At 40.1% G+C, this 18,907-nt stretch overlaps 1 protein-coding gene across 1 annotated transcript in view; it reads left to right on the top strand.

The window, feature by feature from the left end:
* Positions 1–13,144: 13,144 nt before the first annotated feature.
* The window catches only part of LOC150090748 (proton channel OtopLc-like), a 37,804-nt gene continuing 32,041 nt past the window's right edge, over positions 13,145–18,907 (top strand). The window contains exon 1 of the mRNA XM_090379839.1: positions 13,145–13,516. The gene's annotated coding sequence lies outside the window, so the exon portion shown is untranslated. The remainder of the gene's footprint in view (positions 13,517–18,907) is intronic.

Here is an 18,907-nt window from a genome sequence, read left to right as displayed (position 1 = left end):
CCCTGATTCCATATGAATTAAGCCACTGTCTTAATCTTCATTTCTTTACCTTCATTTGGAGAGCTTGTGGCCGGGGTCACGTTCTATATTTAGTTACGCTTCTGTTTATTGCATATGTGATATATTACATATGCAAAACAGGAATGTATGTATAGGCAATGCAGGGTATTTCATAATATGTGGGATATTTCATAATAATTTCATTCATGTTGTATATCATACATACATGCCATACATATTTCTGGCATTTACAGAGTCCTGTACACTTCACAAGAGTACAGATGGTGCAGTTGTGGGAGACCATAGGTGGCGCCTTACCCTAAACACTATACCACACTATGTCTTAATCCTTCATAGAATGAGAGTCGTATTTATAAATTCATCCACCAGTGAAAGGTAAAGTGAAAGCGTGTGCATGAAAATTCAAAAAATTATTTGTTTAATGTTTAACATAAAAAAAAACAAAATATCTCGCTAAATATTTTTAAATACGAGGTATGATCAAAAAGTTTGGAGAAGAAACTAAAATTTGGGAAATAATGAAGCTTTCCGGCTATTCGGATGAATTGCCTTCTCCATCGATGTATGCAGTCTGCCGCATACATCAATTCTAAAGCTTTGCAACTTCTGGAAGCATTCCTGATATGCCTTTTTCTTTTCTTTTTTTTTTTTTTTTTAAATTGCTAATAATAGTTCCAGTGTTGCAACGGCTGAGGATATCGAAATATTCCTTTCAATGGGGCTTTAAGCTTGGGGAAAAAAAAAAAAAAAAAAAAAAAATATATATATATAGAAAATCACAGTGATATAGTGCTTTGCTGTCATGATGAAAGAGATAATTCCCTGAAGCCCACCTTTCCGATCGTTTTCTTAAGGACAGCATCGCAGAATCGTCGTAGGACCCTTTTTGTAGTATTCCTGATTCATTGTGTTTGACCATGTGGGATAATTTATCAAGCATAATAAACAATGCCCTGTGAATCAAAAATTTTCGGGCCTTGCAGAAGACGGTATCTTCCACTGAGAAGGCAGGACCTATGTTTCCGAGTCATAGCGCCATATACCCTGTAATGGTGGAAGAAACAAAGTGCGGGTCCGCAGCAGCACGTTGACAAAGATATTGATATGCGAGAACGAGCTGTTGTCTGTAATCAAACAGTGAGAATGCGAGGCAAAAAGTTTGGCTGAAATGCGTTGCATTCTTGTGTTATGTTAAAATTGACTGACATGTCCCATAAAAAATACTAATTTCATTAGCAACTTCGACGACTAAACGTCGATCGATCCTGATCAGATAGTGCGCACAGCGTTAGGGTCGGGCGCCACCTGTGGTTTCCCACATCTGCGCAAAATGCACACTGTGAGGAAATACAGAACACAGTAAATTCCAGAAAAGTGTTGGGTTCTGTTGTGTGTCCTGGCATTTGGCCGCGGGGCCACTGATGGAACCCCACGTTGCCCGCGCACACACCACTAGGAGGTAGCCAGGCTGCCTACCCATTATTCTCTTGCAGATCTCCGTCATCGTCTCCTGAGCTTCCTGAACGGAGACCAATTTAAAAAAAATAATAAAATTAAATAAATAAAAATAAAAATAATAAAATAATAATAAAAAAATATATATAAGGCCTGACGTAGCCCAGTGGTCAGGAGCGAGAGTGCATAGCACGCGTTCCTTGAGTGACCGGGGTTCAAGCCCGTGACTACTAATACGATAAATATTTGTATTGGCGATTTATTGTAAACTCTACTGACTTGATTGTCGTGCCGGAGTATAAACAGAAAATTTATATAGTAGAGTGCGGCAGTACAGGGCGTACGGAAGAAGGTGGGGGGGGTTGAAAGTAAGAGTAAGGGGATGTAGGTGAAGTCATCCCCTAAATTGACAGTGGGGCGTATGCCCCACTAGGCGAAAAGGGGGAGGGGATAACTCCAGAAGGGTAGAAAGCCACGAAGCGAGAGTGCTGAGTGTAACTTATAATTTGAGGTGAAGTGGCCAAGACCACTGGAGCCCACCCAATCATGCTGGTGAGTTAGCAGGTAATCCTACCCTGGATGTCCCAGGGTTAGCAAGTCAATGCTGGTAAAACGGTTAAGTAGAGATTTTTTATTTCTGATTTGAGCAAGTCCCTCACGGGTTTGTATCCCTTGCTTGAGTTGGTTGTAGAGTCCTGCGCCTAGCAAAGAGGTTCTGTGCATACTCCGTTAGTAATTTGTAGTGTTGTTCGTTAGAAATGAACAGGTGCTCCTGTCTTTGAGGTATATGTTGGAGTCCGGTGTATAGTGTTCCTCGAAGATCGTCATAAATCAGCCAGTTATAAAGAAGATGTTCCCAATCCTCAATTTCTCCACATGTATAGTAGGGGTTATTGATGATTCCCGAGGTTTATTCATAAGTTGGGAATCATCAATAACCTTCATGATTCCCAACTTATGATTTATAGAGCCGTGTCCACTTATAATATATGTACAGTAGAGGCCAGGAGAGAACCAAGGCGGTGAATTTGGATAAACAAGTTTGACGTCCGGGATGAATTTCTTAGTTATTAGACCCTTGTCCGTCTCTTCCCATCTTGTCTGCTAGATTTGTAGTAGCATGACAGCTAATTTCTTCTTTTTTTGCTTACAGTCAGTGTGGGTGTCGATGGTATGTCCAAAGATGGTAGACGGGATGCCCCACGACAAGCAGTAGTGCAATCCTCGACGGATAACCTCCAAGTTAAGGGTGAGGACACCCGCAAGAACCTGGAGGGCCGGAGAGCTTACTGTGCAGCAGGCCCTGGTAATTGTTTCTAGCAGGCCCTAGAAACAATTCCGCTGAATTGTTTCTAGTTTGCGTTTATTGCTAACAATTATTGCTCTATGGTACTAAATCCCGGATCCGTATGTAATAACAGGGAGGAATATAGCTTTATACAGGAGTTAAGTCCCAAGTCACACCTGCTTACTAGGACGATTAGGGTTGCATAATTTCTGATTTTGATTTAAAGGTATGAGAGGTGCGGAAAGAAGGATAGCTTCGAATCCAGGATATTACCCAGGTGTTTCAGGGAGGTTACCGGCTTGATGGCTTTTCCTTGTACCTTAAACTAAGGAGGCCTTGATATTTGCAGGGTGCCTTTGAGAAGTATGGATTATGTCTTCTGTGGGGAAAATCCGGAGCTTGTGTAGAATCGTCCAGTCCTGTAAGATCCGTAGTGCTTCATTGCCAGTATCCTTGAGAGCAGCTCTGGTGTCTGCTGCGATGGAGATGGTAATGTCATCCGCGAATGCTTGGATAGTAATAGAGTCCAGATCCAGGCCAAGTAACTCATCAAGGACGATGTTCCAGAGGATCCTGATCAGATATTGGGTATTATGTTGAGGGTCTAACGGCTCCTGGGATTTCTCCCATCTCCGCGGACGTTCTCTGTATCGAGTGACAGTGCCCTGTCAATGCCAGAGGTTTGCATGTAGAATGTAGTATGTTGTGCCCATTGTTCATCCGACCTGTCAGCCGCCGGGTCCCTATTGGGGCCCGACGTTACTATACCCAGCGACGGGGACGCCAGCCGGGTGTACCAATAAGACTAATTGTACTTTTGCAGGTCCTGCCACCTACTTTCCTGAGATTTCAGTGGCTAGGACCTTTAAAAAAAAAAGAATAATTATTCGCGGTTTGCTTAATAATACGATTTGTTTAAACATTGCGTGGGTTTCGCTGAATGAGTTTCTGTAGAGGTCTAATAGTTCGGGCAGTAATTTTGGTGTATTAGATTTGGACCTGTGGGGTAATATGTAATACGCTGTGTAAGAAATGTTTTGGGTTGTTGTTGTTATTTGGTTTTTAGGAGCATTAGCAACTAAGGCCATATTGTTCCGGGATATGCGGTGGTCATTCCCTGACCTTTCCGCATCCTCCGTATTTGGTGGTGACGGGCTTGAACCCCGGTCTAATCATGATGCGTGTGCTACGCACTGCTGCTCCTTCCCACCTGGATACGGAGGCGCCCAAAAGTTTTGGGAGGGGAGGCAGAAGACTGGGGAGGTAGAGGTAGAAGGAAGGGACTGATAGGGAAGGTAGTCCCACGTTTTTCAGTGGGCATGCCCATGCCACACCAGAAGGAAAAGTGGGATGGCGGGAGGGGGAGTAGACAGCGAAAGCGTCGCCCCCTCGCCTGGGAAAGGGGGGAAAAGCAGGCTGGTACAGATGCTCAGCCCCGTTTGCCAGATGGCTTTCCTCGGCTTTCAGGGGGATCGTCCAAGGTTCAGAGTATGTCCGTTTCGGTCCTTGTATTTAGGTAGTCCTTTCAGGAGTCACCACACCACGGAGCACTCAGCGGTGCATGAGGAAAGAGACAATTTTCGTTTCCATTTAGTCATCGCGGTTTTCTGGTTTCACCTTGGGAGGGTTGGTGAGAACGTAGGCATTTGTTGTCTTGTTCTGTATCATCATTTTTATGTCACTCTGTGTACGGCGATGAGTGTTCTTCGCCTGGTGAAGAGCTGCTGAGCAAAGTTTGTTAGTGCTCCATATTCTTCACTTGAGTCCAGCAAGTGTGATTTCATATTTTGATCAGATACGAACACTAGTGAGTAAATCGTTCATTTCTGAAGGGCGGCCACGGCGAAGTTCGTCTTTCACGGACAAGCGGCCCTTGCAAATTTCCGAAATGTCTTCGAACAAACATACCGTCTTCTCCTAAATCAGTTTTTATCACTTCATTGGTTTCTGTTGTACTTTTCCTAATTTGAAACAGAATTTGATATAAATTGGCTGCTCAGTGAAATCACTCATTTTAAAATGCTACGAAACACATAAAACGTCTTCTGTTCAACGCGTGCTGATTTATACTGGCTGCACTGCAGATAAATTATATATTTATTAATTTCAATTAATGAAATAAGAACAATAATAATTACGAAGAAAAATTAGTGCGAAGAAGAGGCAAGGAAAAGGTGGAGTGACATTTCGAGCTAAGACGGGGTAACTAAAAAATTCATCTATGGACAAGAGAGTGGGAGAATCAATAAAATCACATTACTGTACTCTGCATGGTTTTCGATGTTTGTAAACTAATAGTTCTAACTCAGTTTTTAAGCTGATTTCCGAAATGTTATTCATTTTTTTTTTCACTTAAGCTGATGTCGTGAGTTGTATTATTGAACGTATTAAGTTTAGGAGTAAATGCTGGGAATTTGTAAACTAAATCTTCACATGTTGGCAACACAGCCTTCAGTCATTTGGTTCTGATCTTCCAAACTCCGTGCAGCAGTGTTTACTAGCGTGAGCTCAGTTTATTTTTGGTTATCGTGTCAAACTTGTGCTGAAAAGTGAGTAAAACGTTTTCACACAAGCGTCTGAACAATCCGAACTTATTTGTAAAATATATGTAGTCCTCTGTCCTCAAACAAAGACAAGACAGAATTTACAAAAAATGTGTATTGTGCTTATTTTGGAGTGCAACTCGGTAACCAAGAAAAACAATGGGCTCCCACATAAAGTTTGTCAAACCTGTGTTGAAGCATTGAGATTGTGGAAAAATGGTAAAAAGAAGGCTATGCCATTTGCAATTCCTATGATTTGGCGGAAGCCTACACGTCACTGTGATGACTTACTTTTGCTTATTAATGTAGAGGGATACAATGCAAAGAATAAGAGGGGCATTGGGTATCCTAATATTCCAGATGCCATTAGACCAGTCCCACATGGAGATAACCTGCTGATTCCATGCCCTCGATTTATATTGGAGAATGTAAAGCAGAGTGCTGAAATTAAAGTCTACATGCCTGAAGATTTAGTCCAGCCCTCAACTGCTTTCAAAGCATGAATTCAGTGATCGGGTAAGAGATTTAAATTTACCAAAGGAATCTGCAGAACTCCTTGGTTCTAGACGTAAGTCAAATAATCTAGCACATGGGACGTTTTTCTCATGGTAGAGACAGAATGAGAACAAGTCCCCTACTTTTCTGAGGACGATTCTGTTTTTTTTTTTTTTTTATTTATTTATTATTATTTTTTTTGTAGTAATATAAATGACTTAATGAACTATTCAGGAATTAGTTACAACCGTACACAGTGGAGACGTTTTAATGACTCAAAGAGGAGGAGTTCAAAGGTGTGTTTCTCCATAATGGAAATAAATATGGGTCAATTCCAGTAGCTCACTCTGTGCATTTGAAAGGAACACATGAGAATTTGAAGAAGTTGTTGACAAATATTAAGTATGAATAACATGGTTGGTTGGTCTGTGTTGAGGTTCCTATGAAACTTGGACATTACTTGGACATCAATCTGGTTATACTTGGATATCAATTATATTATTTGGACATCAATCTGGTTACACAAAAATGCCCTGCTTTTTGTGTGAGTGGGATAGCCGGGCAAGGAGTAAGCACTTGGATGTAAAGGTCTGGCCAAAGAAGAGCAGTCTGTTGCCTAGATCAAAGAACATAGTTCATAAACCACTTCTGGACCCAAAACTGTCCTCCTTCCATCCTTGCACATCAAACTGGGTTTGATGAAAGTTAGTTTGTCAAAGCTTCACCTCAGGAAGGTTTCTGCGTCAACTACATTTGTACTAAATACCCATTGTGCACTAAAGAGAAGCTAAAACAAGGTATATTTGTTGGACCTCAAATTCGCAAGATGATGAGGGACCGTGATTTTGAGGGAAGAACTATGAATAAAAGAGAAAAACAAGCATGGATTAGTTTTAGGTCTGTTGTTGAGAACTTTTAGAGTACAACAAGGATCCAGACTACAATAATATAGTTAAAAATATGTTGGAAAACTTCAAGATGGACAACAACATGAGTGTCAAGGTTTTTACTCTCCCACATCGACTACTTCCTAGAAAATCTAGGAAGCGTTAGTGGAGAACAGAGTGAGACGTTTCGCAATGACATTTAAGACATGGAAAGACATTAAAGATGAGTTTTTAAAATGAGAGGGGAGTATTTAGTGGACTTTTTACCATATTGTTCTTTTTAATAGTGTTTTCAACATGTATTTAAATATAAAAGTCGGGTAAAGGTAGCATTTTGTTATAATTCCAGTGCACAAATTCTGTCAAATTAAATAAAAATTTGTGTGAAAAATCAAATTTTCTTTCGTGAATTTTGAAGAAAGAAACCGGACATGATGGAAACAAACGGGTCATTTTTGAAATCAGCATTAGAAAATGATTCAAAAATAACCTTTTCTGAGAAAACATTAGTGATTTTTTTTTTCCAAAATGCAGAGTAGTAGTTTTATTAATGAAACTAAATAAAATAACAGCTATGCAAATCGCGCTGAGAATGAAGAGAGAGCATATTGTACTGAGTGCACACAAAGAACTATAATTCCTGCAACATGATTTCAGTAACAAAGAAATTAAAGAAATTTTATTTGGATTCGCTGAACATTATCACCCAAATATTGTTGGTAAGGAGACCAAACCGTGTCACAATAATCTCTTACGGGAAGGTTAACCTGTTTGCATAGCATCTAAACCGCAGAATTCCCTTTGAAGGAAGACGCCGCGCGTTTGATTAAATCCTGTGACTTGAATTCTCGGGGTAGGATGGTATTAATGTGAGAAATATGATGAAAATCATAACAAAATGTAACGGCCAGAGCTTTAAATTGCTCATCAGATTCAACAGACTCTCCTGAAACTAAATAATTAAATAGTGTTGGCGATCTGCTACGGCACTTGGGCCAGAACTAACATAATTTGCATTTTGTCGCATTCAATTTCATATTAACTTGATTAGAAGTATTGATTAAGTCATCAAATGCAGACATCGTAAGGATAGCAGAGACATGGTGTCACTCATATATAAGTGATGCTCAATTTCAATATGGAGAGTACCATGTATACAGGAAGGGTGGAGGGGTTCTGCTCTTAGTTAAGAAGCATATTAAATCTAAGGCAGTGTATCCAGTCGACGTGGGGGATCAGTGCAATGTTCCGTCAGTTTCGTGTGATGTCAGCACTGGGAAAACAAAAATGAGAGGAGTGTCTTATAGGCCTAACGACTGTGATAAATATACCAAACAGCTATACAGAGAAATAGAGTGAGCCAGTAAATCAGAATATCTTACATTTTCCAGATGATGATTGACTGGAATTATGGGTTGGCCACTCACACACTAGCAAGACTTTTGTAGGTTCCTTGGATGACTGTTTTCTACAGCAGTATCTTAGAGAGGCAACAAGAGGGAGAAATACTCTTGATCTGGTTATCAGCAGTGATTCTTCATGCATTAAGAATCTGCAGGTAAAAAACTCACTGAGTGCCAGCGATCACAGCGTACTAATATGGAATTTAATTAAAGACAACTACTGTCAAGGGTAAAGGCTTTTTGCTTTCGTGAGGCTGACTACAGTGGTCTTATACAGTTTTTAAATTCTGTGCAATAAGACTAACTAAATTCTAAATAGAAATCATTTAAGGAAGTAATCATAGAGGCTACTAGGCTTTTCCTACCAACAAAGAAATATTGCTGAATCAGGGCTTAGATCTAAACGGATGTCATATGACCTATTGAGACAACTGACAGAGAAGAAAAGGGCACGGGATGCATATAAATTATCAGGTAATTTAGAACCCTATGGCAAATATAAATTAGTCTGTAATCAAGTTACAAAGGATACTCGGCACGCTAAGGCAAATTATGAGAAGGCTCTAGCAAAGAATAGCAGCAAATGTTTCAATGCTTATATTAACAGTAGAAACAAGGGACTGAATCATATGCCCAGTGGTCAGGAGCGAGAGTGCATAGCACGCGTTCCTTGAGTGGACCGGGGTTCAAGCCCGTGACTACTAAATACGATAAATATTTGTATTGACGATTTATTGGAAACTCTACTGACTTGGTTGTCGTGCCGGAGTATAAACAGAAAATTTATATTAGGCCACATTATGCCAATGGGTTAACTGTTGATGACCCTTCTCGGGTTACTGACTAATTGAAGAAGTATTTTGCACCTACATTCATGCTTCAGAAATACTTCAGGGGAGGGGGCGCCAAAAGTTTATCAAACTTCAATGGGGAGCTAAATGACTGTGATAACTGAAAGGAAAGTGGAAGAGGTGTTGAAGCTGAACATAAAAAAAGACTGTTGTTATTGTTCTTGCTGTAATAGGATTTTTAGAGCACCAACGACTAGGGTCATATTGCTCAGTATATACTTCCTGTACTGTCTGTAAATCGCGTGTGTTCTGTGGTCGATTTTCTGTTTGCTGGAAGAAAAACCTGAGTTTCCGGGAGAAAAGCCATTCTGCCCTGTCTGAGACCAACTATAACTCAGCCACGTTGTGAAAAAGGCCCATTAAATTCCTTACGTCGTCTACGGGACTCGAATTCGGGTCTTTTCCACCCGGTGACTGCATCTTAAAAGTCTGTAAGTCTGGAGGCCTCACTTTAGGAAGGATGCAGATCTGCTGAAACGGGTGCAGAGAAGGGCAACCAGATTGGTGAAGGGAGGATGGTGATTCTACAAACTGTTCTACCCACGAGGGCGCATAAAAAAAAGACACCTGTGGATGGGATCTATCTAATCATATTAAGAGAGGCAGCAAAGGAGGTAAAGCAAGCCTGTAGCCATAATTAAGAGAGCATCCTTGGATTCAGAGGATGTCCCTAAGGTTTGGAGATGTGCAAATGTATCCCCAAATCATAAAGGGGTATCAAAAGGTGACAAGAGTAATTACAGACCTGTTAGCTTAACATCTGTTCCAGGGAAAAAAAGTCACTGGTTAAAGAAGTAATGCAGAACCATCAGGATAGGAATGCCATTATACTGCAGTGACAGCGCGGATTTGTTAAGAAGCGGCCTTTTCTTCATACAATCTGAGGTTATGGTGCAGTGACCAGGTAACAATTTTGGTATCATGTACTTCGATTTCAGGAAGGCTTTTGATACAATTGCACATAAAAGCTTTTATGTGCAACTGTGTAAACTGGAGCAACGTAGCATTAAGGGCATATTACCGCTATGAATAAAGAGATGGTTAAGTGGAAGAAGACAGAGTGGTTATTAATGGGCATTGCTCTTCGTGGACTGATGTTATAAGTGGAGTCCCTCAGAGTTCAGTGCTGGGTACATTGTTGTTTTCAATATTTATTAATAATACTGATGAAGGTATATCAGGTTTAATGTCAAAGTTTGCAGATACAAAGGTTGGCAGGGTAGTTAATGACAATAATCAGGGTAAGCTACTGCAACAAGATCTAAGAAAATTTGGTCAGTGGGCTGAGAAGTGGCAGTTGAAGTTTAACATTAATAAATGCAAGGTAGCAGTAATATGGGTAGCAGTAATCTTAAATAACTTATCAACTGTGTGGTACTACAGGGTGGAAAATGAAAAAGGCCTGAGGATAATTGTGCAGTCAGATATGAAATTCTTTCAGTAGTGAAGGCATGTTGACAGAACAGCTCATGGGGTTTTGTCAATGATATACAGTTACTTTGCTAGCAAGGTAACTGTACAAGGCCATGGTTAGACCGCATCTTAAGTATTGTCTGTAGGTCTGGAGCCCACACTTTAGGTAGGATGTAGATTTGCTGGAACGGGTGCAACCAGATTGGTGAAGGGAACAAAAAAGGCTTACATACAAAGGCTTCAGTTCTGCAAATTGCAGCTTCTGGAGAATAGGCACCTGCGGGATTATCTGATTGAGGTGTTTAAGGCTTTGAATGGATTGAGTAAGCTGAATGTGAATGGCATTCTTCCTCTTGCTGGGACTGCACACATAATGGGGCATAAATTTAAGTTGGGGAAGGATGATAGATGCGCGGAAATTTGCCTTCAGCCAGCGGGTGGTACATTGTTGGAACAGTCCTCCGTCCGTTGTTGTGGAAGTGGATGGTTTGAATAAATTCGGGGAAGAACTAGACAAATTCTTGGAGGGCCTGAATGGGAGAACTGTGTAGCGTTTTTTTTTTTTTTTTTTTTTTTTTTTGGCTAATGCTATATAAGCTTGCTTTCTTGCATCATTTGCCACTACTATTACTACCAATATTATTTTTTATTTTCTTGCGCCAGATTGGAATACTATTTAAAACCCTGCATTAGCCGGACATCCAACAGACAGTGAATGGGTGATAAATTTTCAAATTATTGGATACTGGGTTGCTGTTTTACTGACAGCAGCCTTTCGTTATTATCCTGCACGAGTCTTGTCAACTTCCGTTGGCCTATTGCATCAACGAGCTGTTTCCAAGCAGAGGGCTGCCGTTGGTTGGATGTTATTTGGTTACTGGACCAATCTCGAAACAGCCGTACGTGAAAATCCAGCAGGATTGCAGTTTACGAAATAATCATGCTGGCAAGTCCGATTGCACGGAATTGCACACATGCAGCCTTGTCGGCACAATACACGGCCGTGCGCCACTCGTTTGGCCGGATCTGGGTTAGATTTAATGTTCTTGTTTATACTCCGGCGCAACTACCAGGTCAGTGGAAATTTTCGTCTCTAACTGGAGGAATTTCTAAAGTCCTCTTCATTCGATGCTATAATTAGCTGATTTGAAGTAGACGGTTTCTCCCATGATTTATCCGTGTTTTTCAGCCTGCACAACAGGCAAAATGTTCCGTGAACATGTAAAAAAAAAAGTAAAGTGCAGCCATTATCAACCCACTGCAGGATGGAAGCCTCCTCAACAATTCATGGTGAGGGAAATGGACCATAAGCTGCCACGCTGGTCCAGTGCGGGTTGGCAGATCGACCGTATTCAGCAGTCAGGGGCTTGAACCCCGGTCTACTCAAAGAGCGTGTGCTACTGCACTCCCGCTCCTGCCCACTTGGCTACGGAGGCCTTACATGTACTTCTACATATAGTTAATATACTTACGATTACGTATGCTTAGGGCTATTAAATCTATCTCTACGTAATCAGCCCACCTGCTTTATATTGCATGGTACGAACACGTGATGCTGTTCTGAAGGCGTATTCCATTTCATGAAAAGAGTAGACTAACTAATAAAATCGAAATAACAAGGTCGAAAGTTACCGCTTGCCATATATCACAGCAATCCGCAACTCCATAACACTTGACCAATTACTCACTCAGTGAAGCCCTGAAGTTGATCGCTGAGTATATAAATGCGGTACAGTTCACTTTTAAGATGTTTTAAGATTCTATACATATTCTGCATTTCTTCAAGGTGAAATGTTCTAGGTCTTCACGAAGAAAAACACTCATTTACAGAAATATTGCTTTTAACTATTGAAGATGAGAACAAATTTAGATAATACAGAGGATTCTCTTCAATTCTGATTATATACATTATAGTTATTTTTTATAATACTACGGTTTTACTGATTTAAAACCATTTCCTATATTCCATTAGCGCAAGGGTAATTTTAATACAGTAATTCTGAGTTTGTGATGAATTCAATTTCATTTTTGTTGTAATAGCATATACTAAAATCTGTGTATAAAATTAAATATATGCACCATTAAAATAAATATATTCAGAAGAGGTAATTTTGTAATCCTGAAAAAATAAAAATAAAACAAAACTGTAATTTTTCTGAAGATGTTAAGGAACAAATAAAAAAAATCAGAGATTGTGTGAATTTTAACATGGAAGATATGATTTTTTACAAACATATTCAAATTACTAGCGCGTGATGAAAACATATTCCAAATTGTTATAATTTCCTTTCGCATAACGATAAAACATTCTAAATTTTTATAATTGATTAATTTCTATAAGAAAAATAATCGAATAACAAAAGAGGCAGCAATATCTCTCTTTATAAAAACAAACTTAACAGAGTGAGCATATGTAATAATGTACCGTTTCGGTGTGTGTGTGTGAAAATAAAGGTGGAAACCAGATCTAATGGAAATGCAAATTAATTATCAAAGCTAATTGTAGTTCACTTTATGCTTTTGTTAACTTGATGTTACCTTACAATAGTAAATGAGTGTTTCCGTGGTATCGCAGGTCGAAAGTGCACACTGGCATATATCCCAGCAACCCGTAACACCATAATACTTGACCAATCACTCATTCGGTGAAGCCCTAACGTTTTATCGGTATTTATGTAAACTCTCGATGACGTCACTTCCAGGATAGTTCAGAGAACTAATAGAAAGAACCTGCAGAGATTTTGATGTTACATTTCATGTCTAAAAGGGAAAACTGAAAACGCGGTTGAACCTTGCCTGAACTTTTGAAACAGCGACATATGTTTCACAGTTAATGATCGCAGGAGGGTGGTGACGGCGTGCATTACAGTGACTCCCTTGTTTGAGGGAAATTTAGTTGCGACCTACACGGATTACCAGGCACGGTCATAATGTTAAGCGTGCCCCTGCGCAGTCAATGAAGTCAGAGAAGGGTGTGATGTAAAGAAACGCCATTCAGACGCCACTTGCCCTAAAGTACGTTAGCTACAAGTGATCGGCGATGTTCGTCACGAGTGGAATATTCTGTATGGTCGCGGCAAATTGTGTAAGGGTGACAACGGCAAAGAAAAGCAAATATGAGAAGTCGTCCGGCTTATGGAAGTGAGAAAGGCAAAAACTTGTAAGTTATCTTCATTACTTCTTAACAACCAACTGCTAAAGGAGCTTAACCACCTCCTCTAGAAGTTAATTAATGTTAATTTGTTGTTTAACTTGTTTACAAGGGGAGTTAACTACAGAATAAAAGATAAAAGGATAATCGTTGAGTTTATTGAAATGACTGATTCTTTAACTTAAGTTGCTTTCACGCATACTCGGGTAGACCACAGAAATACTTGTAAAACTCAATTTTTGTTTGAAATCTATTGATTTGTAAACAGCAAGCTCATTTACAATAATGAAGAATATTTAAAAACCAGGCTTACTGGATTAGTAAAGAAATAGTTTGATTTATTTACAAACATGATTTTTAAAATAAGCAAAAGCAGATAAATGCTTTCCAATTTTGTCAACACTTTGAAATCCTCTTTTACAAGTTTATATCGCGAATCGCTTTTATTGTTAACTTTATATTTCACACTTGCTTTTCCTAGTTTTTGATTCATTTTAACATCTCCTCTGGAGAAAGAAGAAGAAGGAGAATTAAAAAAAACAAACAAACAAAAAACGGGTCCCATTCAATGACGGGACCCGTTTTGCCTAAGTACATGCCTAAGCAACAATGGGAGCTTACATTTTTCTAAGTTCTCGTACGAAGAACTGGCAGTTTATACGACCACTTGTTGCCTGCCCTAATAACACTTCTGCAAAATAAAAACATTTCCAGAGACGGAAATAGGTCTACCGGTCCCAGAACCAGACTCGCTATTGCTTACCATCTCTCAGCCCATGAGGCTAGCAGAGTGATTATAATTTTTGTTCTTTCACACCATGCGGAAAAGGCCCGAGTTGAAATTCCCATAAAAGTTCCACTCCGACGGGAGGAACTTTTATGGGAATTTTTCGTACTGTATGTTAGGTGATTTACACAGAGGGTTGCTTGTTTTTTTCCCCTTCCATAAAACTTTTTTTTTCTTTTTTTTCCTTTTTTTTTAAATTTTAGCAAGACAGGCAAACCGACTATAGAATATTCCCCATTTAGAGATAGGATATACTGACTACCCAATGGTTTTTGAAAACTCAAAAAAATAAACAGCTTTTCATCTTGAATCGTCATCATAATCAATATCATCAATATTGCAATTGAGAAAGTGACCCAGAAAAAAATTCCGGGTCACTCTTTTCGGAATTGCTTAACAAGGAACCCATGCCAGTTTACTTAAACAAAATAGATGTGCAGCCTGAGAAACCGATCGAATGAACATCTTTAAAACAAATACATATGGCACTAGCACTGTGCAACAGCATACTGACTTGTCAAGTAAAGGTAGATGGGAAAGCCATATAACTTTCATATTTCACTGCGGTCTTGGTTTTCAACGCATGTCTATAGTTATGGGTCATTTCCAAGTGAAAAAACAGGAACCAACTAAGAGACCAAAACGAAAGTATGACGACAGTTATTTGAATTTCGGCTTTACATGTGTTGGAAATGAAGATGCTCCTGATGCACAGAGCGTCGCATGTAATAAAATACGTACTAGCAAACAGTTTTTTGGCTCCCGTTAAAAATTGTGTTTCGTAAGTGTTCCGTGACTAAAAAAAATTAGCAAACGCTGATCTAGACAAGACTGCAGTTATAGTTCAGACACAGTATGGGTCTGTTAAGGGGCAACCTTGTCTGACAAATTTGATTAGATACTATGATGTGGTTACAAAGGAACTGGATGCAAAAAATAATTTTGATATCATATACTTGGATTTCAGGAAAGCTTTTCATACTGTTGCACATGGAAGACTATTGTACAAATTGGAGCAGAATGGCATGAAGGGAAAGTTGCTACAATGAATAAAAGGATGGCTGGGTGCGAGACGACAGAGAGTGGTAATCAATGGACACTGCTCTTCGTGGACTAATGTTATTAGTGGAGTCTCCGGGGGTTCGGTGTTGTGCCCATTGTTGTTTTCTGTATTTATCAATGATATTGATGAAGGTATATCAGCGTTAATGTCCAAGTTTTCAGACAATACGAGGGTCGGCAGGGTTGTTAATGACAGTAATGATAGTACACTACTGCAACATGATCTAGAAAATTTGAGCAGATGGGCTGAGACATTGATGGGCTGACATTTACAAATGTAAAGTACTGCATATCGGTAGCAAAAACCACAGAATAACGTACCAACTGGGTGGTACTACACTCATGGTAGTGGAGAATGAAAAGGACCTGAGGGTAATTGTGCAGTCAGATATGAAGTTTTCTGAGCAGTGCAGACAGGCTGCAAGAGTCGCTTATGGTGTCTTGTCAATGATATACAGGAAATTTGCTAGCAGGGATAAGGTGGTCATTGTCACCTTTTATAGGGCAATGGTCAGGCCACACCTTGAGTACTGCACACAGGTCTTGAAGCCTCATTTTAGGAAGGATGTAGAGCTGATTGAACGAGTATAGAAAAGGGCATTGAGATTGGTGAGTGGACCAAAGGGTTGCTGTCATCAAGAAAGGATTAAGTTCTGCAGACTGCAGCGTCTAGAGACTAGGCACCTGCGAGGTGATCTATGTGAGGTGTATAAGGCCTTGAATAGTTTGAACAAGCTCAATGCTGATGGGATTCTTCCTCTCTGGTTACTCATCTATGAGGGAACATAAATTCAAATTGAGGGAAAACAATTGTAGAACAGATGTGCGGAAATTTGCCTTTAGCCAGCAGGTGGTTGGTAGTTGGAACAAACGTCCATCTGTTGTAGTGGAGATAAACAACTTAAATAAGTTCAAGGCAGACCTAGACAAACAATTAGAGTGAATGGTGGGTGAAATGGGAAGTTTTTTTTGGTTTTTTTCGCTGGTGCCATATAAGCTTGCTTTCTTTCATCATATGCCTCTCCTAATACTAATGCTAACATCTCCATTGCTGAATTTTGCGATCACTGTCATGGTATCAACAGATCGAAGACGAGCGAAGCAGCACAAACAAATTACGCCATTTACATCCTTAACAACGGTAAAGTGAACAGCTTCCTTCTAAGTCCTATTTTAAAATGTGAGATCTATGAGGAATAAACTTAATGAAGTTAACGAGCTCTTGCTGTCCAGTAACAATGGACGTGGTTTGATTCACAGAAACATAGCTTGGTTCTAAACAGGATACAATAACCTCCACATAGCTTGCAGGGTATCAGATGGTGTGCACGTCAAGAGAAAACCACAGGGGGGGAGGGAGGGAAAGGAGTAGCGATTTTCTTCAGAGGTCATTATTCTCTATGGTCCACTCACTATGAATCAATCTGTTCTTTCGGGTTCTAACCACACTAAAAACAACAACCAGAACAATATTCTCGATATTGTTGCTGTGTATAATCGCCAGTGCCATACGTACTAGTAGTCGATGAACTACTGAATTTTCCTCGTGGGTAGTAGAGGTGTTTGAATCGCCACCCTCACCACATCGGGTGGAAAAGACCCGAGTTCGAATCTCGTCAATAACGGGTGGAACTTTTATGGATGTTCTTCACAATGTGATTGAGTTCGTCGGTTTCAGGCAAGGGGTGCATAGATTTTCTCTCAGAAACTCGGGTTTTCCTCAAAAAAAACAGCAAATCGACCAGAGAACACACGCAAGACACGCATAAAATATGTTACAGACATATTTTATGTATATACGGCGCAATATGGCCAAAGTTGCTGATGTGTCTAAACCCCTACAACAAACAACCAACCACCTACTCCTGAACTGATTTCATAACCGTCTCCAGTCATCAATGAAACACCTTGTGTGTGTGAGGACTTTAATCTCCTAAATATTCTGGAGAATATTAAGAGAAGACCGAGTCATGGTCTAAATACATTAGGACTTTAACTGGTTAGCACACCACCGACATGGAGCGAAAGTATACTGGACCTCGCGTTCGCATCGGCGCAATATGTGACTAAGCAAAACCTTATAAGTAACATACAATCAGGTTACAACCCCATCATTATCTCTTTACAAATAGAAGGGCCTATTACTTCCAGTATACCCATAGACGTTTGTTACTGCGGGGCCAAGGAGAATTGGTTCCACCTTCTCTTCGAGTGCGCTCTCTATGAGGACCTGAGGCAAGACCTAGCAAATACCATCCCTCTCACTGAAAACCAACTGAACATTCTGTTACAGACACCACAGAACCTTGCTGCCTTCCAGAACTTATCGACGCAAGTATTCACGCGCAGGAAAGCCTCCTACAGAATAACGCAGGCTACGAATGGGGATCCCCAGATAGCAGCTTAAAAATTTTATTTTTATTATTTTTTTTTTCACTTCCTCTGGAATTTTTTTTTTTTTTTTAATTACACCACGGGATTTTTTTTTTTTTCTTTTTCACTTCCTCTGGAAGGGGCCCCCAGAGGAACGTGGTCCACCTTCTGACAACATCGGGTGAGTCAGAGTTTCTTTTGAGACGGTACGTGTATTATTGGGACTGGCCCACCTTCCCGTGGTGTGGACGAGTACCCAGAATCATCTGTCCAGGTGACTGATGCTTCTGGGTAGCCAAGAGGCCAGAACAGAACAACAGAACACACACATAATACACTCAAACCTACGTCATTCACATTCTGGCCCATTTGTAGTGACACTGTTCTTCACAGAGATACGAAGCGGAGTTGAACAGACGTTCTAGGAGCTGCCCTTTACAAAACACATGTCCACATTACTTCCGGTAGAAGGAAACCAAACAACCAAGAGAATTACTGCGCCCACGTAACTTAAACTAGCAAAGTGTGTTTATGCAGCACAGAAAATTCCATCCTGTGTCCTAGAGGACTGCGAACACGAACTAGGAATCTACCTGGTGACAAGATGGATAATCTCTCTCTCTCTCTCTCTCTCTCTCTCTATATATATATATATATATATATATATACACACGATGCAACAAAGAAACTTACCATCGCATGTCTTCCACATACCTGGTGGAAAAGACCTGAGTTCGATTTTTATGGGCCTTTTTCACAACGTGGTTGAGTTAGTCGGTCTCAGACGAGGGCAGCATGTTTTTTTTTATCCCGGAAACTCGGATTTTTTAGACCAGCAAACAGAAAATCGACCACAGAACACACGTAATTTACAGACAATATATACGGAGCAACACGACCTTAGTTGCCGATGCTCCTAAAATTCTACTGCAACAACAGCTTCCCAAACTAGTCATTTCCGCCCAATTTCTTTTGCATGAAGCCTATCAGAGCACTTTGAGAAATCTTACGTATCCAGAACAGCTACTGCAGATTCACTATGTTACTCGGTCAAGATCGACCACCACTATCAAGATCCTTAAGACCTTTGAGCATAGTTCTGAAGTCACAGTTATGTATATCGACGACCAGACTGCATCTGATGGCATATCCGTTCACGTGTTGACAAGTTTACTACG

The sequence above is a fragment of the Mastigoproctus giganteus genome, chromosome 1 (assembly GCF_048544385.1).
Source record: "Mastigoproctus giganteus isolate SK-2022 chromosome 1, ASM4854438v1, whole genome shotgun sequence".
Classification (NCBI taxonomy): Eukaryota; Metazoa; Arthropoda; class Arachnida; order Uropygi; family Thelyphonidae; genus Mastigoproctus; species Mastigoproctus giganteus.
This window is presented reverse-complemented; position numbering and strand designations above follow the sequence as displayed.